Below are 24,994 nucleotides of genomic sequence, written 5' to 3'. Positions count from 1 at the left end.
ACATCTTCCCATGTACTAGGCTCTTCTAACAGTTTTATCAAGGGATTTGAAGCAGGGGTGTGCATGAAACTGGCTGGCCCAGATCAGTTTGAGTCCAAATGGAACAAAACTGGACCAGGCCAGTTCATTTTTGCCCCCATCACACACACACATGCTGGTCTGGGGAGGGTTTACAAATGTTTTTTAAAAATATTTTCCACTTACCTCTCCAGAGGGCTTCTTCAAGGCCATGGGGGTGTCCATGGAGGTTCTCACTCCCCGCCAGCCTCAGTTACACAGTAAATCTCCCCATTTTGGAGTTCTTTGGCCCTTTCTGGGCCTCCCCTCTGTCGCAGCAGCCATTTTGGAGGCTGCCACGCATGCCCAATGGGCCTCTGCATGGCTGGGTCAGGCCATGCAGAGGCCCACTGAGCATGCACAGTGGCCTCCAAAATGGCCACCATGATGGAGGGAAGGCTTGGAAAGGGCCAAGGAATGCCTGAACAGGACAATTTTCTGCATAACGGAGGCCAGCGGGGGGAGGGGGGACCTTGGAGAAGCCCCTTGGAGGAGGTAAGTGAATTTTTTTTAAAAAGTTCATGAACCATGCCCCCGCCCCCCAATGGCCAGAAGGGCTCGGTCCAGGGTTGGACTGAACAGGGAGTGGTTTGGTTTGACCCCAAACTGAACCAGTTCGATGTAGAACCAGCTCAACATTGAACCAGTTTGCATATCCCTAATTTGAAGGGAGTGAGAATTGCAGTGTTATGTAGGAGGGGCTTCAGCAGCAGCAAGGAGATATAGGAAGAGTTACTTAAGAGGAAGATGTGGAAGACTGAAGGTCTTATGGAAGGATACAGTGGGAAATAAAAGAAAGATTGAGTAGAGGCATGGTTATGGACAGTTTAATAGTAAGGATAGAGAGTTTGTGTTGGATGCTACACAAGTGAATGGGAACAGATTGTAGGGATTTGAGGAGAGGTGAATGACCTGGCTGCAGAATTCTGGGCAGAGGCAACAGAACTGAAGTGTGACCATAAACTGTCAAAGAGAAGGAGGTTGTAATTGTTAAGTCAGGAGGTGTTCAGAGCATGACCAAGCAGATTTTTTGGCATAATTATAACTTATATTTGCTGTAAGAATGAATACATTCTTATTTTGCAATGGTGCGAAGTCCATGCAAGTTGAGCACAAGTTGAATGTGCTATAGAAATAACTTCTAGTTGTAGAATAGTAGTGTGGTATTCTATACTGTTAAATATTTTGAAACTTGGTTTGAAACCTGTTGCATACTAATTTTATTAGATAGCCTTTTAGCTCATATATGAAAGGGTAAACAGTTCTAACCTCCCTTGGTCACATTAGCAACATGTCCATGGCCAACATGATGCACACTTCCAAGAAGCAGTGATTCCGCTGTAGAGAATTGGCAGAAGTGCTACCAGCATGACTACAGTTTCCCCATTCACTTAACTGGGAATTAATATGGTAACACTGGCAGTGCTACTGCCATTTCCCTACAGTGGAGCCACTACCTGTGGGTCTGCAGGAGCAGCGCTGCAAGTCATACTGTCTCCATTGGACCTGCACATCATGTTGGCCACTATTCACGGTTGCTTGTGACTGAAATAAGAATTGCAAATAATCTTGTTAGTCTTTTACTGTTACTCAATATAAATAGAATTTATTTTTTATTTTCTGTTATTTTTAACAGAACAGAATTTTCACTACATGTCTAGATTTGCTAGCATTACTGTTAGCTCCAACAGAAGAAAATTGTTGGTTATTTGGACTTTAAAAAATATCAGCTGTTGATTACAGAAAACCTGTGTTTCTCAGAGCAGTTTGTTGTCAGCAGAAGCTGGAATTAGGCTGGCTGGGCTTCACTTGTCAGTCAGTTACACCCACACTTTCCAAAGAGTTAAACACCAGGGAGTTCCAGTGCGGGAGGCAATCCAGTACTGAACCTGCTAAAAGGAATCATTAGGAGAGTCTAATGGATGCTGAAAAATTATTATCTCGCTCTCACAAACATGAAAGACGATTCACTTATATGGGGATCAGATTAGGTTTGGAAACAAAATTTCTGTTATGTATCTGACTTCAGTTTGATACCATCTGACAAACATATAATCTTTGTCTATATGAAAAAATAAGCATAAATAGTGTTTTTGCCCTGCTCTGCTTCCTGTTGGTTGGTTAAAATAAAAAATGGTGATTCATATATGCTTTCTTCCAGGCCTCAATTTTTGTCAGGCTTGGAAGCAATCGAAATACTAGAAACCAGACAATATTTTACAGTATCAGTATTTGGGAGAAATAATAAAAGTGCATGCTTCTGAGCTTATGTTGGTGAAAAGGCTTCAGATTCAAAGAAAGTGATTTCCATGGAGACTAGAAGCCGTTAGTAAAGGAGGACTTCTTTAGGTTTTATTGGAAAATGTCAGTTGACATCCAGATTTGCACAGCGCTGGTGCTCTAACGCTGTGTTTGAGAGGAGGGGCTGGTTTTTGAAGCAGACTGTGCTTGCCAGAATTAGTCACACAGTCTTTAGGGACATATTTTCAGCGCACACAGTGGGCTTCAGACTGAAGGGGAGATTGACGAAAATCACCCTTTCCCCCAGGACCAACATATTGTTAGCAGCATGAACACTGCCTTCGACTGGATGTCAGCCATCATGTTTTGTCTGGATGTGTTTCAACACAATCCCATGCAGTATGAATATGATTATAGTCCAGTTTTCACAACCTCCTGAAGCCCAACCTGCTCATTCAAAAACAGATTTAGCAGTAAAACTAATGAATAACTCACTCTGCCCTCAAACAAGATAGGAAGTAAGCCATGAATGCCTACGTGCTACACTTATTTATTTATTTATTTACTTATCATATGTTTATACCACGTGATATGTACATCTCTAGGCGATGTACAAAATTTAAAATATTTAGAAGTCACAGATTAAAATACACGACACAATTAAAAAATAGAATGAAATAGTTATTCAAACAAGTTTTTAAAATTATTAAAATTAATTCTAATTAAAAGCCTGCAAAAACTGGAGCATTGAGGTTCTTCCTGAAAACAAACAGAGAAGGAGATGCTCTTATTTCAGAGGGGAGGATATTCCAAAGCCTTGTGGCAGGCACCGAGAAAGCCTAGTCCTGGGTTGTTACCAAACGAGCTGGTGGCAACTGTAACTGGACCTCTCCAGAAGACTGTAACAGGGAGAAGGGTTTATGACAAAGAAGACACTCTCTTAAATAGCCTGGACCCAAACTGTTAAGGGCTTTATTGGTAATAACCAGTACTTTGTATTTCACCTGGAAACATATTGACAGCCAGTGCAGTTCTGTTAAAACTAGTGTTATGTAGTCCCTTCATGTTGTCCCAGAGACCAATCTGACTGCCGCATTCTGTACCAATTGTAGTTTCCAGACTACATACAAAGGCAGTCCCACGTAGAGTGCATTGCAGTAGTCAAGCCTGGAGGTTACCAGCATATGTACCACTGCTTTAAAGTCATTCATCTTTAGAAATGGACGTAGCTGACATACCAACCAAAGCTGATAAACGCACTCCTGGCCACTGCCTCAGCCTGAGAAACCAGGGAGAGCTTTGGGTCCAGGAGCACTCCCAAGCTACATACCTGATCATTCAGGGGGAGTGTAACCTCATCCAGAACAGGCAGATCTGAACCATCTCTCGGGTTCTGCCCCCAGTACCTCCATCTTATTTGGATCCAACTTCAGTTTGTTATACCGTATCCAGCCCATTACTGCCTTCAGAAACGAATTTAGGGAAGATATGCCATTTCTGATGGGGTCGACAGGGAGAAGTAGATCAGGGTGTCATCAGCATATTGATAACACCCAGTACCAAATCTCCTGATGATCTCTCCCAGTGGTTTCATGTAGATGTTAAAAAGCATTGGAGACAGTATGGAGCCTTGTAGGACTCCACACTTCAGTTCTCGCTTAGCAGAACAATAGTCTCCAAGTGACACTATCTGGAATCTGCCAGGGGGGTAGGAGTGGAACCACTGTAAAACAGTACCACCCAATCCCACCTCTCTCCGGCGATCCAGAAGGATACCATGGTCAATGGATATCATGGTTGATGGTAATCCCATAAGAGGAGTTTTACTATGCCTTAACTTAAAATATTTGCCAGGATGCCATGTTACCTGGTTGCCCGTGTGGCCCTGTGGAATATGGAGTAGGGTGTGGCATTCCTCCTGTGGGGGTTTTGTTCCCTTTAGGGGGCGGCAGGGATGAGAAAGGTCCAGGCTTGAGCGGATCCCAGTGGGGTTAGGCAGGGAGAGCTGCAGGAAACAGCTTCAGGGAGACAGCTAGGTTGAATAGAGCAGGAAACAGGAAGCAAGGTCAGGAAGGGGGCGGGGCTGGAAATAGGCTTTAAGCCCTGTCAGCTCTGCACTGGGGTATTTAAAGACAAAGAAGCCGATGATGAAGGGCTGCTTCTGAGTATGGGAGCTGGGAGTTCTCCAGGAGAGAGAACAATTTATCACCCCCCCCAACTGGATATGTATTCTGTTCATAGCTAGTAGAGGACAGCAAGCCAAAGCAACCATCTGTTCTCAGAAGTGAAGGAGCGTCAGACCTGATTTTTACTTGGATGAGAGACTGTGGTGATTGGCTAGTAAACACTGTCAATCAAGAGGAATTTAAAATTGGGAACCTCCTCTGGAGAGACTTCCTAAGGGAACTAACCAGGAGCAATGGCTGCTGCAATATTTCCAGCATCTGCATGGTTTACTGTGGGCATATCCAGAATGTGAGTCCTAACTAAGCTTTCTGAATCCTCAGAGGTGACAAGTACTGGAAAGAGCTTGTCATCTGTGTCAGAACTGCCATCTGTATTCAGGGAAAAGTATTTCTTTAATTCACAAGAACTTGATGATCATTGCTTTTGGATGGCACCTATGCTCTCTTTTCCAATGCACTAGATACGGTGTCGGTGTGCATATCTCTTAGCTATTTCTCTGTCTGGAAACATTCTGCCTACCAGTTTACTGAAATGGTCATCCACAGCAAATGACAAGTTATGTTGTAGTACAAACCCCTGGAAAAGCCATTCTGCCTTCACTGTCTTGTCTGTCACTGGGTTATATGGACTGTACAAGTGCTCATCAGTGCTTGGGAGGACTTTAAGCTCTGTTGACTTTCCACATTTGTCCTGTGCTTCACAGTAGCTTCACATCATGAATCCCACCATGGGATACCAAGAAGTCACAGGCACATGTTGAACAGAAAGCATAGGTCTTTCCTAGATGGCTTTATGAATCCCCTGCTATCTGAAATATATGACAAATTGAATGCAGTTTCATGATCTTTTCTTTTCTTTTCTTAAAATCTGCTTAGGCATACTGGTGTTTGGAGGGTCTTAAACATAAACTTAGAGTGGTTTTCCAAGCAATGAAGATAATATTCCCTAATAAAATACCTCCCCTATTGCAGAGATATGGGGAGAGTCAGTGCTCTTTCAAATAAAATCTGATCCTATTCTGTAGGGATCATAATATAAAGTGGAGAAATAACTCTGAAAAGCAAAGGGTCTGTGCTCTGAAACCAGACCCTATTCTGCCGGTATTATATTGATAATGTAAACTGGATAAATAGCTCTGAGGTCTGCAATCTGAAACCAGACCCTATTCTACTGGTATTATATTGATAATGTAAACTAGATAAAAATCTCTGAAGAGCAAAGTGTGTGCTCTGAAATCAGATCCTATTCTGTAGGGATTATAATGAAAATATCAGCTGGGGAAATAGCTCTGAAGAGAAATGTCTGTGCTCTGAAACCATACCCTTTTATGTGGGTGCTATATAAAATGGAGAAATAGCTCTGAAAAGCAAGGTCTGTGCTCTCTCAAATGAAATCAGACCCTCTTCTGTAGGGATTATATTGAAAATATGAACTGGAGAAAATGTGCAGAAAAGCAAAGTCACTCTCATATGAAATCTGACTCTATTCTTTATAACATAGATTATAACATAAACTGGATAAATAGCTCTGAAAAACAAAGGCTGTTCTCTCTCAAATGAAATCAGACCCTATTCTGCAGGGACTGCAACTGAAGAAATTGCCCTGAAAGCAAAGTCAGCGCTCTCTAAAAAGAAACCAGACCCTTCTGTAGGAATTACATAAACTGAAGAAATATTCTGAAAACCAGTCAGTCAGTGCTCTCAAAATCTGACCCTTCTCCCTGCATGTTTGCACTCTCTGAAACACAGTGCCAGACGTTTATCTGCGAACTGAGCTTGCTAAGTGAGCAAAGAGGCACCTTTTAAAAGTGGTGATTCTCTTTATTTTGCAGGGAGAGAGCAACTGGCTATATCCACCCATCTCCAGCACAGCATCCTCAAACGGCTGTTGCAGGTGTCTCTCTTATGTTTCTCATTTAGATTGTGAGCCCTTTGGGGACAGGAAACTCACCCCCCCCCTCTCTATATATACGAGCTTTGGGAACTTTTGTTGAACAGCAGTATGTAAATATTCATCCTCATCTTTTATATCTGGCCACCCACTCCCCTGCCATTGGAGCTTTGGGGGAGGAGACTAGATGGGCTTCCCATGCCGGGAGAGCCTCCTCCTTCCTCCTCCAGCCTCCTCTTAGGCTGCAGATCTTATCTCAACTCTTGTGAAAGTCCGAAGAACCTTCTTGCGAGACTTCCAATGAGATCTGCTGCTGCTCTCATCCTGAAGCCTGCTACAGCAGCTGGGTAGTCAGCCGGAGAGGGACTGGACATGGGGTGGGGGGAGCACTGGGAAATCTGCAGTGTGTGGTCACAAGGCAGGAAACATGGTGGGAATTGGTGGCTGTTCCGGGTAAATTGGGACAATTAGCAGGCACAGAAGCCGTATCTGGTAACCTGGGTATTGCTTTTGCATATTGAATCATAAAGTATGTAACCTCTAAACAAAGAAATAAACCTTTTCATTATGTAATAGCCTGTAATGAGGATGTAGTTGTTGATCACGTTAAAAAAGACAGTTTTGTAGACCAGCAGATTAAGAGAATAAGATAGACTGCCATGGCAATTTCAATGTTTATACAATTCTTGTTTTACATGTCCAATAGCCATATTCGTTTAAAACTATAACAAAACTCAAAACATGTATAATTAGAGTCATAGTACTATATTAACTACAAGGTTTCTTTAAAATATATCTTAACTCAGCAGTAGTGCCTTTATTATGTACTGTTCATTGTAGTTAGTATATAAATATATGTTTTAATCATCTTTTTTATGGAGGGCCTAATTCCTACAGTAATAAAAACTACACAAATTACTGAACCCTAGCAAATATTATACAAACATTTACATAACCCAATTGCCTTTTTTGTTTAATGGTTCTCTAAACTGTTTAAATGCCCATAGATTCTTCCCCATAAACTCTACAAAGTTCACAAACTGTTAGTTACACTTGCCATGCTTTCATATACATACAATCAATTCTGTAAGTATAATGTGGGTAGTGGGCATCATAGTCCTGGGTAAGGCTGGATTAACCAATAGGCTTTAAAAAGCCATAGTTAGTCTGTATAGGTTTGGAACCCTACAGAAACTCTTTAGTGTACATTCATCTGACATCATTCCATTAGATTTACTGAAGACTTACTATGACTCAGGAAGCAACAGATATAGTAACCTTTCTTCAAAGGCCCTGGGGATCTGAAGATGCCAATAGCATTTGTTGAACTGCAGCATTCTTTATAGGCTGGAAAGGTAAGGATGAATTCCATTTGCTGGCAATTACTGACAGGACCTTATCAGTATAACAAATATTTCATGAGCATACAATTGTGTAACTGGGCTACAATCTATACTCTACAAATGGGGCCAGTAGCTGACATCCATACTAACATACTCATGAATTGAAAAGAATGAGACAAATTAGGCATAATTAATTAATTGGACAAATTAATCATGACTAATTTGTCCCATGAATTTCAGTGGAACTACTCATGAGAACATAAGAACAGCTCTGCTGGATCAGGCCCAAGGCCCATCTAGTCCAGCATCCTGTTTCACACAATGGCCCACCAGATGCTGCTGGAAGCCACAGGCAGGAGTTGAGGGCATGGTGGAAGAGTGGGGCACATATGCTGACTCCATGTAAGTCCAAACCATGTCCTTGCTTCTGCCAAGCTTGCAGAGCCTCTGTGGCTCCTAAGAATTGTGTCACCATTAGGGATATGCATGAACAGTTCATGCAGAACTGGTTCACCTCGAACCAGGGCCAGTTTGAAGGTTCGATTGCCACCGGCTTGGTAAAGGAGGGGGAGCACACTTGGGGTTGTGCCAGGAGGGCTAGCAGCAGCGAGCGGTGGCAACGGCAGCTGGGCCAGGCTGGTTAAGTAGCTTTCCCCTTCTCTCGCCACCCCTTAGGAATGCTGAAGAGCAGTTCTAAGAATGATGTTGTTCTTAGAAGCATGGAAGCTCTGCAAGCTTGGTAGAAGTGTGGACATGCTTTGGGCTCACTCAGATCTTCCATCAGAGGTGTGTGTGTGCTCTAAGCCAATAAAATGAGCCTATGAAGCAATGAAGTTTCTGCTGGGGGTGGGGAGATACAACTTTCTAAGGGATGGACAGTGGCAAACACCTTTATGTATTGTGATCAGAACACTTTGGAAATTTTATTGTACACAGACATTCTAATTAACTGCCTGACTACTTCTATATACACCAGCTGTTTTCAGCAGATGTGCATTTTCCATTTGGCCATATATAATGCACCTGTTCTATTGTAATTTTTATGACCTTTTCAAAAAATTGATTTTCTTTTTTAAATGGTACAGTGATATGTGAAAGCTAGGAAGAAGGCACAGTAGTTTATCAACTTGCTATACATATATTTGATATTGTTGTTACACTAAAATAAATATTAAAGGTTAAGATACTGGTCAGATTGAGTGCTGATCTGTAAGTACTACAAATATGGCCATATCTTTGATCTTAGTATGGCTTAGTATAAGTGTAATCTTACAGCTTAATTTTATTCATTCAGTTTCTTAACCAGTGTAAATAGAGAGGACATGAGTAAACTGGTTCTTTTTAATTGTATCGAAATATGCTGGTTTTGCTAACCAATCATGTGGACAATAAAGGCAGCTCGCGATCAAATGACATGTTCCTTTAAATGCATACTATGCAGCTGCATGCGTTTTAAAAGTTGCATGTACAGGGGACTCTCAATCTGAATTGGGATCACAGTGGATGGTCAACACAGCATTAAGACTACAAAACACAAAACACATGATGCAGTGAAAATCTAAATGGAAAATATATCTATGACAGCATATGAGGCATAGATTAAATAATTTTTTTTAGAAAGGAGTGAAAAATGTGAATGCACATAGGAATGATTTAATTTCAAAGTGGCTTTTCTGTAGATTCCTTTTCCTTGGACTGGGAGTCTGGAAGTGGTGATGAGAATCATACAGTGATTCCCCCCCCCCTTTGACTGATATATTGGAGCCACAAGAATGCAAACCCTCACCTTTGCATTCCTCAAACTGCATCTTTTATGGGGCCACCTGGTATCTTTCCTTACTCACATGAATTGAATGACAATATAAATCCTATCAGACCTCAACAAACACTGAATATAATTCAAAGTGCAGAGTTTAAGCACTTATTATAAGTTTGCTTGTTAAAATCCAGGTTTAGCCACATGAATGAATAAATCACTGCTAATAAAAGGAAAAAAGGTCCTGCCACTTTTATCTAACAAGCTGATACATTCACCTTTCCTACTCCCAAGAGGAGAGCAGCAGATTCCTGTTCTTGCAGCCCCAGGCAGCAGAATGGAAGAGGTTGTCTAAGTCTATTGGGAAAGGGGAAAATGTGACATAAGTTCCTCCCTTTGTGTTTTCAGAAGAGTGTCTTGCTTCTGGCTCCTCACCCACCCTATTTTTCTGCCTTGAAAGGAAAAGAGAGGTGCTGTGTTTGGGTACTCAGCAAAGCAGGGAGAGGATGGCGAATTGCTTTCTTACAGCATTTGATCAAATTCTATCTTGTGCTCTAGCCCTATTTTAATATTCCCGTAGGATACTGTCATGCTGCCAGTGCAGAATTGTGCTCTACAGTGTATTTGTGAGTACTTTGTCTGGATGAGTTTAAAATGGCTTGAATGATGAAGTTTTTAAATCTCTTCCCCAGGGTTTCAGCAGTTGGGAAGCCTTATTTTTAGATTTTCCTTCCTCTACAGTATTTAGACTAAGATTTTTTATTTTTTTAAAAACTTGATCAACTAGTACAGTTTTGGGAGCATTCCATATACTCATGCTTTAAGTTTTATAACCTCCATAAAGAAGTTCTGCAAAATAACCATGGTAGAGAATATAGGAGTACAGAAAGTACAGAAAGGAGTACAGAGGGGTCTGCACCCCTCCACACACTCCTTTTTTGATATTGGATCTCATTCAAATCAATGGGACTGGAAATGGTATATACTGTATAAAGGACTATGTTACTTTAAGTAACATATTGGAGATTTTTTAATAGCTGCTTCCCTTGTAAACCCAAAGAAATCTTATGCTGATTTAACTAAGACTTTATTCAGAAACAACTCAATTTTTCTCCTTCTCCTTTCCCTCCCTTTCCCTTCTGACTCTACAACATCCAAACACAAAACACCTGCCTTATAAAGTAAGAAAGGGATGTTCCTGATATTCTGGACCAAAACAAAATATTTGAAATCTGAGGAGATTCTGTCATATCGGATGATGGAAAGAAATGGAACAGTTCGAGACTTTCCAGCATGCATACTATGAGAAAGAAGGAAGAGAGCCTGAGCTCAAGAGAGGAACTGGAGAACTTTGATCCGGCTTCCAGTTTTGACCTCACAGAGGAGGCTGATGAAAGTAATGGGCAATCCTTGGTACCAGAGGAAAAATCACAAACAGCTCCTGTGCCAAAGAAGTGTACGTGACAGGAGATCACTCCAAAGACTTCAAGACTTTGTTACTAAATTTTAAATCAATTCAATGCTGGTTGTTATAAAGGGGAGGGATGTTTTGTATTCTATCTAGTAGTCTTTTATGTTTTGTGATTGTAGAAGTTTGTCCCAGTGGGGATCCTGTAGAGTGTGTGTGGGTGCAGCCAGAAAAGAAAAGGGAGGGAAAGGAGAAGAAAAAGGGAGTTGCTTCAGAATAAAGTCTTAGTTAAACCAAGTTAAGACTATGTCATGTTTGTGAGAGAAGCAGCTATGAAATATATGAATTCTATTGAAATAAATAGTGCCTCCTTCCAAGTACATGTGTTTAAAAACCAGGTGCTTGGTTGTGTTTGAGTTCACTCTTCCTCATAGAAATAACCACCACTGATTCCTCACACCATGGTGATATATGAATGTACACACACACATGCATGCAGAAGTGCACACACACTGTTTCAGAAAACGATCTAGGGGTATATCTGCATCAGTGCCCCTTAATTGTAGTTCTTTAAGATTTTTCTATTTTCTTGGTCTGCCAATGTTTCTCTACTGCTCTCTGTCCATTTTCTATTCTGTTATGTTCTCACAACCATGAACTATTTTTTGGTTGATTCACAAAAAAAAGGCTATATATATATGCATAAAAAGCTGTGCAGTCTTTGCAAAATAGGGATTATATCTTACTCTGTGGGAATTAGCAGCAGTTGTATTTTAAAGTGAAGAAAGTACTGCAATGGTAAATGAAAACCCTAAACCAAAGCACACCCAGCTTAGATATGGACAATAGGGATGTGTACGAATCAATTTTTGTGATTTGATTTGAGGTGGAATCGAATCAGCCAAATTTGATTCGAACTTGAATCTGCAAACACAAATCTGATCAGATTTTATTTGAGTTGGATTGGATTAGATTCTGATTCAGATCAGTTCAACCCAGTTTTAAAGGTCCAGGGGGCACCAAAGTGGGGTGGTGGGTAGTGCCAAATTGGTGCCACCTACCAACTAAATTTCAAGGTGATGGGGCAAACTTTGAATCAATTTGCACACCCCTAATGGATAATGTTCGTGACTTTACAGAAAATATGTATTGTCAAACTAGCATTGTCATGTCCTGCTGCCTTCGTCAGATCAGTTCATTATCAGAACTGAGGAGAAGGACCAGACCACTTGACTTTAGTTCATATGGACCTTGACTATTTCCCCAGGTCTTCCTCTCTGGAAGATGCCTTACCCTTGGAATCTGCAGTACTGAGGGACCTGATGTTGCTTCAACCAGTTGAATACACCCTTCACACCTGACTCTCCACATTCACCCCAGGGACCTTGGCAGCTGAGGCAGTTGAAGCTTAGACCAGAAAGTACCATGAAACTTTGGCAGCATGCATCCTTCCAGCATTGAGCCCTACTTGGGCAGAAGAGCCATGAACTAAAGTGTAGTCTGTATCAAGAAAAGGTGGGCCAGTTTGGTTGGTATAGAGTTCAATTTGTCACTGCTTTGTTAACTTCTATGTGCTTCTTTGGCTGGAAAGCTTCTTTGCTATTTTACAGCAACCTTTCAACACCATCCAAACCTTATACTGGGCATGGTGGGAACAGGACAAATACAGGTGAAACTCGGAAAATTAGAATATCGTGCAAAAGTCCATTAATTTCAGTAATGCAAATTAAAAGGTGAAACTGATATATGAGACAGACGCATTACATGCAAAGCGAGATAAGTCAAGCCTTAATTTGTTATAATTGTGATGATCATGGCGTATAGCTCATGAAAACCCCCAAATCCACAATCTCAGAAAATTAGAATATTACATGGAACCAAGAAGACAAGGATTGAAGAATAGAACAATATCGGACCTCTGAAAAGTATACAGTGTACTGTGCTTGATTGGCCAGCAAACTCGCCTGACCTGACCCCATAGAGAATCTATGGGGCATTGCCAAGAGAAGGATGAGAGACATGAGACCAAACAATGCAGAAGAGCTAAAGGCCGCTAATGAAGCATCCTGGTCTTCCATAATACCTCATCAGTGCCACAGGCTGATAGCATCCATGCCACGCCTCATTGAGGCAGTAATTGCTGCAAAAGGGGCCCAAACTAAGTACTGAATACATATGCATGCTTATACTTTTCAGAGGTCCGATATTGTTCTATTCTTCAATCCTTGTCTTCTTGGTTCCATGTAATATTCTAATTTTCTGGGATTGTGGATTTGGGGTTTTCATGAGCTGTACGCCATGATCATGACAATTATAACAAATTAAGGCTTAACTTATCTCGCTTTGCATGTAATGCGTCTGTCTCATATATCAGTTTCACCTTTTAATTTGCATTACTGAAATTAATGGACTTTTGCACGATATTCTAATTTTCCGAGTTTCACCTGTACAATTAAAGTCCAAATATTCACCACTATGTAACTCAAGCTCAAAGAGTTTGATGAAGCCCATTGTCATCTTCACAGCCAGACAATTATTGTGTCCATTCTTATGACATCAGCTATCTGGGTAGGAGAGAGAGTTAACCCAGGCTGCTTGTGTTGTCCTGTCCGAGCCACCACGAGGCTTCCCGACACAGCTGCTACAGACCTGGGTAGCCTAGATCCACTGCTTGAGTAAAATGTGAGATGGGAGGAAAATGGAGCCCATCCTAACACACTTTTTGGTCATCTGTGCCACTGCCACTTGCAAAGCTGCTCCTGGGCAGCCGGTGGCCATTTTAATCACAAAGCTGGGGAGAGAGAGGGGCCAGGAAGAGTGGAGATGCTGCAATGCTGAGGCAGCAGATCTGCTGCTCATGCAGTACATTGTGGGATCCCAGAGGACCCAGTGTGAGTTCCCTACTTCTACCTGGGCTCTGGAGCTCACCATCACACCAGTCATGTGGGCATGTGAGCTGCAGAGCCCAGAGGAGGCTTTGAAGGTAGGATCCTGCCTTCCCTACTTTGGTTGTGAGAATGGTCTTATTGGGTAGGAAAGATCCATGTAATGTAATAAGCCCATATGGTTATACTATTTATAGCAGGGGCATCAAACTGCTGGCCTGTGGGTTGGATCAGGCCCATGCAGGTCAACTGACTGGCCATCATGAGGCCAGAATGAAACCCATCACTGCCAATGCTTTTCTTCCCCCTCACACTGTGCAGAAGAGGCAGCACATATACTTATTTCTATCTGACAGACAAGCTTCTTTCTTCCCACCACCACCTCCGCTAGGGACATTATTTCTCTCTTTCCCCAACACCCCATGAGTGGCACTGGAAGCCATGAATTGCTTCCTTCTTTGCTGCTACCACTCCCCTCCCCTTCTCCTCCCTTGGGCTTTTCAGTGCATGAAGTGCTATCCCAGAAGTGGGATACCCAGAGATAAAGAGCGGGTAGTGGGGGAGGAGGAGAAGATGATGATGAGAAAAATAACAACAAAACTAGAAGACAGCTTGGGGCATTTTTTTCTGGGTAGGGGAGGGGGTAAGGAAGACAGAGAGAGGAGGAAGGAGAAGGAAAAAGAAAGAAAAGTGAGTGGAGGGTAAGTGTGGGAGAGATTCTGCTGTTCTTGGGGCATGATGTTGTTTTGGAATTATTGATCTGATTCTTGAGTGTTAAAAATCTGTTGAGAACATTAACAGTTAAAATATTATGGACAGGTTCAGAACTTCTTTTTACCATACAAAACATTTGTTTTGTATTTTGAATACAAATATTGAAATTTCCCCTGAGATATTCTGGTGTAAAAACTATTGCATTCAGCTAATTTCATTGGCAGGATTCAGTATGCAAAATTTGGTATCTGTAGGTCATTGGGAAGTATGATCTTCAGAATTTCTTCCAAAAAAACAAAACAAAAAAAAAAAACCATTTAAATTTTCCCTGAGCATATTCTGCTGTAAAAGTAGAGCATTCAGCTAATTTTAATGGCAGGGTGAGGGAGGAAGAAAGTAAGAGAATTAGAGAAAGAAGATGAAGAAGGAGGAAGACAGAAGATGGTTTGAGGCTGGTGTGAGGTGACAGAAGGCGGCACAAGGCTATGTGATGTGCAGCCTTCCACAAGTGCATCGGAACCAAATACGACCCACCACCTAATTGAGTTTGACACGCCTGGTTTATATATATATGTATATATATATATATATATATATATATATATATATATATATATATATGTGTGTGTGTGTGTGTGTGTGTGTGTGTGTGTATGTGTATATATATATATGTATGTATATATATATATTCATTCTTTAGTGCGTATGTGCAAACTGGCTTGACTTTGAGCCGATTCGACATTGAACTGGTCCAACTTAAGGTCAAACCAAATGGCCCGGGCCAGCTTGCGGCCGAGTTGGGGCATCTACAGGCTGGTTTTTTTTCAATTATCCTGCCACCACAAATGGGAGCCTCCCTGTCTTCTAAGGGCCATTTTGGTCCATTTTTGAGCCATTCTGGCCCTTTCTGAGGTTGTGGCGGCCATTTTGGAGGCCGCTACTCATGTTCCCTGGCCATTTGGCCAAGGTGAATGCGCAGCAGTCTCCAAAATGGCCACCAAAACCTCAGAAAGGACTGAACTGGCCCGGGAGAGACCTGGAGGAAGCCAGTGTGGGGAGGGGAACTGCTGGAGGCCCCCCCGGTGGCTGTCAAGAGCACCCCCCGAGGGTCTTGGAGGTGGTAAGTCTGCCATTTTAAAAAGAGAGAAATGTCCCTGGCATCCTCAAACTGGGCCCCAACCAGCTTGAATTTGAACCAAGCCAGGCCCCTCATTTGGGGTGCCAAAACTGAACATGACTTGTTTATTTGAGCCAGTTTGGACTCGTACTGAACTGGAAAAACTGGTTTTATGCACATCCCTATACCTCAGAAGTGTAGAATCACTGGATTTGTGTCAATGGGATTTCTGTCTAAACAGGGATTTGAACCTAGGGATCTAGATACAAGCCAGCATTCCATCATACAGGTGATGGAATAGAAAATCTGCTTATGTGTTTCTGAAGTATTGTTATGGATGCAGTCAAAAGAATGATATGATTTTATATACAGCAAGTAGTAATTAATGAGAAGTCCTCATAGTAATATACTTTCTGAGCTGACCTTATCCTGAAAAAAACATACAGGGGCCAGATTCTAGAATGCACTTAGGCACATTGATTTCACTGGGGCTAATAGTGCCAAACTAGATGGAGTGAAAGATTGAAGTGAAAGTATTTGCAATGCAGTATTCTGCAAGAAAGCATCATCATGGCATAGACTAAAATAGTCATTGAAAAGTGCACTTTAATTTTTAAAATGTACTTCATGTTTAAGTGAAGAGAAATAAAAAGAACATGTTACTTTGAAAAGTCTAGCTCAAGTTTAGGTAAGACATTACATTAAAATATTTTTAATAGGGACATTAAAATATTTATAATTCAAGCACTTTGATGTTTAGAGGAAGGGATGAAAGGCAACATGAACAGGGTGATTATTGGGAGACGGGGGCACTCAAAGCAATGTCTGGTGGTTATGAACTTAAAGGAATGGAATGCCAGCTTCTTCTCAGTACATTGATGGGTCAGATGTTGACTATCCTTAATTTCTTAAATAAGAACTGTTCAGGCTGAAACTTCTCTGAAAGTCTTGTCTTTAAAGCAAAGGTATGTGATGTTAGGCAGCCCTACAGTTGGTGTAATGAAACTGCACTTTGCATACAACTAAAGATATTCCCTTTTTTATTACTTCGTGTTCTTCAGAGCTGAACCTGGGCACATCAAAGCAGTTTTTAGGGATCATACAAGCCTGGATCAAATTAAGCCCTCAGTACTAAGTAGCCCGGCTCTTAGATGTTCTACTGTATTAACATAACTCCAACCAACCAACCAACCACCCCCCGCCCCGCCGCCCAAGACAAACCTTCAAAGGCAAGTTTAATTACCTGTTCGTGTTTCAGAAGGTGCATGTGCTTGTATGTAAGTCCAGAACACATTCAATGTGTAAGTCCAGAACACATTCAATGCATAAATCATATTTATGTATTAAAAAACAAAACAAAAATGTGCCATCTTGCAAACCTACCCTATGCCGGTTATCACAAAATAAGATTGTATTATTTCAGTGGAACTTGATCTTGTGTCAGAGGTAGGACTGCAGCCTTGGACTTTTATGCTTCAATAAGTTCTGTAATTCTAGTCTTTCAGTATCTCCTTCCTTCTTCTTCAAGGAGCCTAGAAGAGCTGTGTTGCTGTCTCCTTTTGAGACAGACATACATAAGATGACTGAATTATTGGCCGGAATCACACATGCATTTTCAAGTGCTTTAATGATAACTTCTCCTCCTGCTTTGGTTCATGCACATGAAACAAGTGAAATAATGTACCATGTCATGCTCTCCAGGTCTCCAGCTGTCCAGCAATGCCCCCCCAACCCCCAATGCAGCTGATTTTCTATGAAAAATTGCACTGTTTGTTTTTTTAAAGAAGGAAACCACCTCAAAATGGCTCCATTTAGCAAAATGGTGTCCAGAAATGACTTCTGAGGTCACCCTGAAACCATGGATATGCAATATTTAACTCTTTGTTGAATCACATATAATGAAGTCAGGTGTCCATTGCCTGACCACAGACAGGGGTGGATCCGGGGGGGAGAGTGTAAGGGTGCAGTTGCACCCCCTGGGAATTTGGATCCAAATCAACAGTTCCTTGGCAGCAGCAACATATTTAAAAAAGGTTAATTTCACTTTGTGCTACTGTCCTGCCCTCTCCCAGCAGCAGCAGCAGCAGCAAGCAGCAGCAGCCACCTGATCTGTTATCCTGGGGTCTTGTGCTCCTGCCCCGCTCTGGCTGGCCTCTGAATGTATAGTACTGCAATTTGCCACAAGTACAATGGAGTTGCTGAATGGGAGGTGGAAGGTTGTCTCCCCCCCAGGAAAGTAAAACATTTTTTAAAAACCCAAATCTTATCTGTTTGGTGTGTGTGTGTGTGTGTGTGTGTGTGTGTGTGTGTGTGTGTGTGTGAGAGAGAGAGAGAGAGAGAGAGAGAGAGAGGGAGGGAGGGAGGGAGGGAGGGAGGGGGAGAAAGTTATTTGTTCCTCTTGCTTAAGCCACCTGTTTCTCTTCCCACCCACCCCATGAACTGTGTGTGTAATACATATTACACATGTGAGAGAAGTGATCTCAATTTGTCTGCATGTAGTGTGTGTGTTTGTGTGTGTGGGGTTTTAATTGTTCTTATTGTTTTATTGTTTTTTAAGATATTTTAATTATTAATTGGTGTTTATATTTACATTTCTGTTTTAATTGTTGTTGGTTTTAATAGTTTCTGTTTTAATTGTAAACCGCCCTGAGCCTTTTTGGAAGGGTGATATAAAAATCAAATGAATGAATGAATGAATGAATGAATAAGAAGGCCTGGGCAGCAGAATCAGCATTGCCTCTAGTGAAAGGAGTGATTCTACATGTGTGATGATGACGGATGCTGCTCCTGAGCAGACTACTCTCTCATGAGAGTGGAAGGCCATGTGGATGCCCCTTCACAATTCACGATAAGAACTGATCGGGCAAAATCGCTAATAATATGTGACGAATACCTTTCTCTCATGGACCTCTCTCTCACGTGAGAGTTAGGCCATGGGGACATGCAAGTGGGCCAGCAGATGCTGCCTAGCCTGATTGACAGAAGGTGCTGCCTAGCCTGGTTGCTCTATACAAGCAAACTGTGCGAATGGATACCCTGGCAACACCTCTCCCTGCCTTGGTGACTGCCATAAAGAAACAGTCAAAGCTGGCCCTCTGCCAGCCCATCCACCCATCTTTATTTTTGCTCAGAATGGTGAACCCATTCTCCTGGGCTCGCAGTCAACTGTGGCTCCCCTATGCTGCGAATCCCAGCAGCAGCAGATGTGCATTCACCAAGCCTGTCCGAACCTGGGAAATTTGAATGAGATAAAAGAACTGTCTCCAGTCCTGGTGTTTCCCCAGCCCACCTGAAGTGCCCAGACACATGGAGCGTCAAATTCTCCTTTGGGTGTGTCAAAGGCTTCCCTGGAGGGGAGGGGGGGTCACTGTGCAAAAGTTCTATCATTAATCAAAGATAATGGGGGCTCCACACAAGCAGGGCCCCCTTTTTTTGGATGCCTTAACTCATGAGGCTTAACCCCTGCTAACTGGGCAAAGAGGCACCTTTTACCGTGGTGATTCTCTTTATTTAGCAGGGGAAGAGGAACTGGCCCTATCCACCCCCAGCACAGTAGTACTTCCAGTGACTGTTGCTGGTGTCTATCTTATGTTTCGTTTTAGAATGTGAGCCCTTTGGGGACAGGGAGCCATCTTATTTGTTATTTCCTTGTGTAAACTGCCCTGAGCCATTTTTGGAAGGGCGATATAGAAATCGAAATTCTTGGGAAGGACTCTGTCTGGATAAAACAAACCAGTCAATAACACCTGTCTGACTGTGTAAAATAATAATAATAGTAATAATAAAAGAAAAATAGGAAGTGAATACATCAGGAGAGTTAGAAAAATCCTCAAGTCCAAATTCAATGGCGGGAACACCATACAAGCCATAAACACCTGGGCTATACCTGTTATCAGATACACTGCAGGAATAATAGACTGGACCCAGACAGAGCTAGAGACACTAGATCGTAAGACCAGGAAAATCATGACCATCAATCATGCTCTGCACCCCTGCAGTGATGTCGATAGGCTATACCTCCCTCACAGCTCAGGTGGAAGAGGAATGCTGCAAGTCCATCAAACAGTAGAGGAGGAGAAAAGAGGCCTTGAAGAATATATCAAGGACAGTGAAGGAGATGCACTTCAAATGGTCAATAATGTGAAACTATTCAACACCAATGAAAGAAAGCAGGCCTACAAGAAAGAACAAGTCAAGAACCGAGCAGAAAAATGGAAAAATAAGCCCCTGCATGGTCAATATTTGCACAATATAAGTGGAAAATCAGACATCACCAAGACCTGACAATGGCTTAAGAATGGCAACTTGAAGAAAGAAACAGAGGGTTTAATACTGGCTGCACAAGAACAGGTACTAAGAACAAATGCAATAAGAGCCAAAGTAGAAAAATCAACCACAAACAGCAAGTGCCGCCTTTGTAAAGAAGCAGATGAAACCGTGGACCACCTAATCAGCTGTTGTAAAAAGATCGCACAGACTGACTACAAACAAAGGCATGACAAGGTAGCAGGGATGATACACTGGAACATCTGCAAAAAATACAAGCTACCTGTAGCCAAAAATTGGTGGGACCATAAAAATGAAAAAGTTGAAGAAAATGAAGATGTAAAAATATTATGGGACTTCCGACTACAAAGAGAAAAACATCTGCCACACAATACACCAGATATCACTCTAGCTGAGAAGAAGAAAAAACAAGTCAAAATAATCGACATAGCAATACCAGGGGATAGCAGAATAGAAGAAAAAGAAATAGAAAAAATCACCAAATACAAAGATCTACAAATGAAAATTGAAAGGCTGTGGCAGAAAAGGACCAAAATAATCCCAGTGGTAATTGGCGCCCTGGGTGCAGTTTCAAAAGACCTTGAAGAGCAGCTCAACACCATAGGGGCCACAGACATCACCATCAGCCAATTACAAAAAGCAGCTTTACTGGGAACAGCCTATATTCTGCGACGATATCTATAACAATTGACAATAAAATCCAGCCATACAGGTCCTTGGGAAGGACTCAGTGTCTGGATAAAACAAACCAGTCAATAACACCTGTCTGACTGTGTAAACAAGAAATAATAATAATAATAATAATAATAATAATAATAATAATAATAATAATAATAATCACACAGTGTTCATGAGGGGAAAATAGACCAAAGGTTGGTGAGCATAAGGTCCTTCCCAGTAGACTGGTCTTCTCATGAGAGGGCTAATCCCTGGGCAGCAAGCCATCACGGGGGCAGGAGTGTGATTTGGTGTACTGCTTGGACTGCTTTGCCAGGATGAACCATTGCAAGAGCATCCTTGGACACAGTGGGCCATACCCTATGATCTTTTGTCCTCCCTCATCTACTTATATCCTCATACGAAGTAATAATTTTTCCTCCCCTTTCCTGAGTCACAGAAAATGGTGCCTCTCAGCATCCCCCTACTGCCAGAAACTATGCTTGTGCAAGACTGTTTTGATGTGGTGCTCTCACAAGGGCGGTGGTCCAATTGCTGTCAGATGAAGGGCTTGCATGACATTTAAAGGGATTTAAGAACATAAGATCATAAGAACATAAGAACAGTCCTGCTGGATCAGGCCCAAGGTCCATCTAGTCCAGCATCCTCTTTTGCACAGTGGCCCACCAGATGCCACTGGAAGCCACAGGCAGGAGTTGAGGGCATGAGGGCATTTAAAGGGATTTAAATGCCCTTTCTCCTCCAAGGGCAAGTGGACCATTACAAAAAGGTATGATCGTGCTCAGCACGCCCCCTTGAAGGTCATGGCCAATGGTTGCCATCCTGCAGACATTCTGACATCTTGCCCATAGTCTAGCAACACTATTACTTTGGAGCTTGCAGGGCTGTGGACTTGGCGGACCAGGGAGGGCTCTCCTGCCCCAAAAATGGATGTTGGGTTGCAGTTGGATGAACATCTGATGAAATTCATGGTTAGAAAACTTAACCACAGGTTCAGCAACTTCCACTTTCATGTTACATGCAAATACGACCAGAGATTCAAAGCATAATGGCTGAGCTCCACATAGTAGGTGCTGCTAAATGCTACAGGCTGTGCCTAGATTACTGGCCATGAAGAGACTTCATTCAGCAGCATTTCTATAGCAACTATACAAATGCTTTAACCCATAATCACTGACTGAGAGGAAGTGGGAAGATGTTTGGTTCTGGGCTAGTCAGCTCAAAAACTGAGCTGGGAGGGGTAAGGTAGGAGCTCACACCTAATGTTTGGGAGACTGTCTCTCACTTTGAAAAGCATCAGTTTCACTTATCTGATTAGAGTTAAAATTGAAACAGAAAGAACTCTGGTTCACCATGTACTCTTTGTTCTGTAGATAATGAAATACGGTACAGTGCTCTGCCATACTCATCCTGATGAGAAATTAACTCCTGGCTTTCCAGACTGCAATGTCCTCCTGTTTATGATGTCTAAAACTCTCACATGTAATTAGGGATGCTGCTAACCCTCCAGGATTGACCCGAAATCCCCAAGAATTGTCATCATTCTCCAGGGGACTGTTGAAAGCAATCCTGGAGACATTTATGACTTGATATTGTGGAAAATATTGGAAAAATAATGGGGTCAGGGAAAACCTTCCAGGAATTGTTTTTTAGACAGCGTTGGCAGCTTTATCTGCAATACTTACTAGCTGTTTTCTTTTAAACCCTATGTAAAGCAACACATGAAAGCCTGCAAAAAATGAAAACCAAGTGAGTCAAAAGTGTCTCCACTTCCATATTTTTATCTAGGGAGGCAGGAGAAAAATAATATGGCAAGCTGGAACTTTTGGCCTGAAAGAATGTTGAAATCTTTTGTGGGGTTGATACTTGAGGGCAATTGAGGAATGGTGATAATTTTTTAAAATGGTGATTAAGAAGTCAGTGATACATTGTCTTTTCTCTGCCTGCAATGAAAGACAAGCTTATTTTGTTTACACACATTTCTGTGGCTGTGAATCTTTTGGGAAATGCCTGCACCATCTCCTGAAATGGCTAACAAATAATTGAGAAGGAAAGTGAGAAAACCATGGGCAGCAGTATCGAATGTGTGCTTGCACCCAAGGCAACTTGCAGAAAGAGTTTATAAATGCCTCCTGTTTTCTCCATCAAAACTGCTCACAGGAATCCTGTGAAAATCTCATGCTGAGAGATGAGCCACCTTGTACTTGGTACATTATTAGAGAATTCATCACAGTAATGACCTGCCTTGTTTGTGCAATAAAATATTTCTTGGGCTGGGGAAAGAATTTGAGTAAATAATATATTTCTTCATGTTTATTAATTTAGAAGCTGCAGTTGGGACAGATAATGTAAAAGGTACATTGAGATAGCCTGACTCTGTTATTGAAAGAAAGGTTAATTCAAGACTTCTGCTGTTATATATATTTTGTCCATAGAGACAAGTCAATATTACAATAGAATTATGGGGCCTTGCCTACAATAGATAGTTGAACTAGCAGGCAGATGCTTAATGCCCTTAATTGACTGTGAACATAATTCAGTTTATTTCTGTGAAAGACCCAGAGGCATATGTAGAAGCCTCGGGGATCTCTGGTATCCTCCTCCTCCTCCTCCTCCTCCTCCTCCTCCTCCTCCTCATGTTCCAACAATTTCAGATTTAGCTTATATATGGAATATTGTGAGATGTTCAATCAGTTTCTGCTGATTAAAGCTCTGGGAAAGAATATTCTACAGATTGCCTAGATAGGGAATGGGGCCATAGCAGTGGTAAAGCATTTGCTTTGCATGCAGAAGGTCCGAGGTTCAGTCGCTGGTATATCCAAGTCAAGTTGGGAAAGACTCCTGCCTGAAACTGAGGGCAGCCACTGCCAGTCAGTGTAGACAATACTGAGCTAGATGGACCAATGGTCTGACTTGATATAAGATAGCTTCCTATGTTTCCATGTAGCCATTCTTTCAATGGTGAAGAGCATCCCCTAGCATTCAACCAATGATGAAGCCTTCCTAGCATTCTAGGGATAATATACAGGTGACACTTCAATCAATCAATCAATCAATCAATCAATCAATCAATCAATCAAACTTTATTACAGTCATAGACCAGCATAAAGTATAAAGGTGAATACATGTTAAAAGTGAGAGTAGATAAAAAGTGATTACATATTAATTCCAGGACTAGAAATACCGTATACACTCGAGTATAAGCCAAATTTTTCAGCACCCAAAATGTGCTGAAAAAATCAGCCTTGGCTTATACTCGAGTCATCTATCTGCCCATGCTAAAATGTCCCCCTGTAATAAAGTACCGTACATACTGGTCACAATATACCCCACTGATGTCTCAATTAATGTAATTTTATTGGCATTTATTTTGATTATTGAAACTCACCAGTAGCTGCTGCATTTCCCACCCTAGGTTTATACTCGAGTCAATCAGTTTTTTGGTTTCTTAGGTAAAATTAGGTACCTCGGCTTATATTCGGATCGGCTTATACTCGAGTATATACAGTACAAAAAATAGTAGATAATACACCAAAAGCATGAGGGCCTAAAAGCCTGAAAAATAGTAAAAGTCATAAAAATGCATGAAAGGCATAAGGGGGGGGGACATAAAAATGGATGTAATAAAGTTAAAAGACATGAGAAGACAGAAATATATAAAAGCCCGAGTGATAAAACTGGGAAACAGCCAGATTAAAGGTTATAAGGAACAGTAAAAAGGGAGGTGTGTGAGCAATTGCAGGACCTGCCCAAAGTCACCGAGAGTCAGATTAAGCCTGATAGGACTCACTGCCTGTCATCCGCCGATGAATGCTGATTGCAGCCGCACAGTACCTGGTGGCGCTATATGTGATGGCAGGCTTAGAGTCAGAGCGTAGCAAGGAGCTGTAGAATTGGCTCAGATGACCTTGATACTTGCTTAGCAATGGAAGGATGAGGGAGGCGTGAATGTCTCTATAGAATAAGCAATAGAAGAGAACATGCTCAGTAGTTTTGATCTGCCCTAGGTCACAGGGACATAGTCGCTCTGGAAATTGGGTCCTTCTATAATGGCCTTCTAGCACTGTTGAAGGGAGGTGATGACATCAAGCCAAAGTGACTGCCCTTCTGTGCTTTGGAACCTCCAGTTGGGTGAGGTATGCTGCTGGAGAAGCAGAATATCTAAGCCCATCACTGCTATGAAATGTTGGGACTCTGCTGAGATCAGTTTGGCGCTCAGTGGTTATAATGCACTGCTTGATGGTTGCTTTTGCCTGATCGTAGCCCATGCTGAGCAAGGTCAAGGGGGAAAGGCCCAGAGTAGCTATTTTTGTCTGAATCCAGTTAGACTGATAATCATCGTGTAGGGTTAGGAGGGCAAGACCAATTGGGCAAAAGGATAGTCTGAGCCAATAACAGAGAATGGCCACCCACACCCTAGCCTCCAGCTTG

The 24,994-nt window shown here is 41.9% G+C and overlaps 1 long non-coding RNA gene across 1 annotated transcript in view; it reads left to right on the top strand.

Moving 5' to 3' along the window:
* LOC128327838 (uncharacterized) overlaps positions 1-11,170 on the top strand; it is a 31,284-nt gene extending 20,114 nt beyond the window's left edge. Inside the window, exon 7 of the long non-coding RNA XR_008308817.1 lies at positions 10,657-11,170. This is a non-coding gene — a long non-coding RNA (uncharacterized LOC128327838). The remainder of the gene's footprint in view (positions 1-10,656) is intronic.
* The last annotated feature ends 13,824 nt before the right edge of the window (positions 11,171-24,994 follow it).

Source organism: Hemicordylus capensis, chromosome 5 (assembly GCF_027244095.1).
Source record: "Hemicordylus capensis ecotype Gifberg chromosome 5, rHemCap1.1.pri, whole genome shotgun sequence".
In the NCBI taxonomy this organism is placed as follows: Eukaryota; Metazoa; Chordata; class Lepidosauria; order Squamata; family Cordylidae; genus Hemicordylus; species Hemicordylus capensis.
Note: the sequence above shows the minus strand (reverse complement) of the source record. Positions and strands in the feature narration are given on the sequence as shown.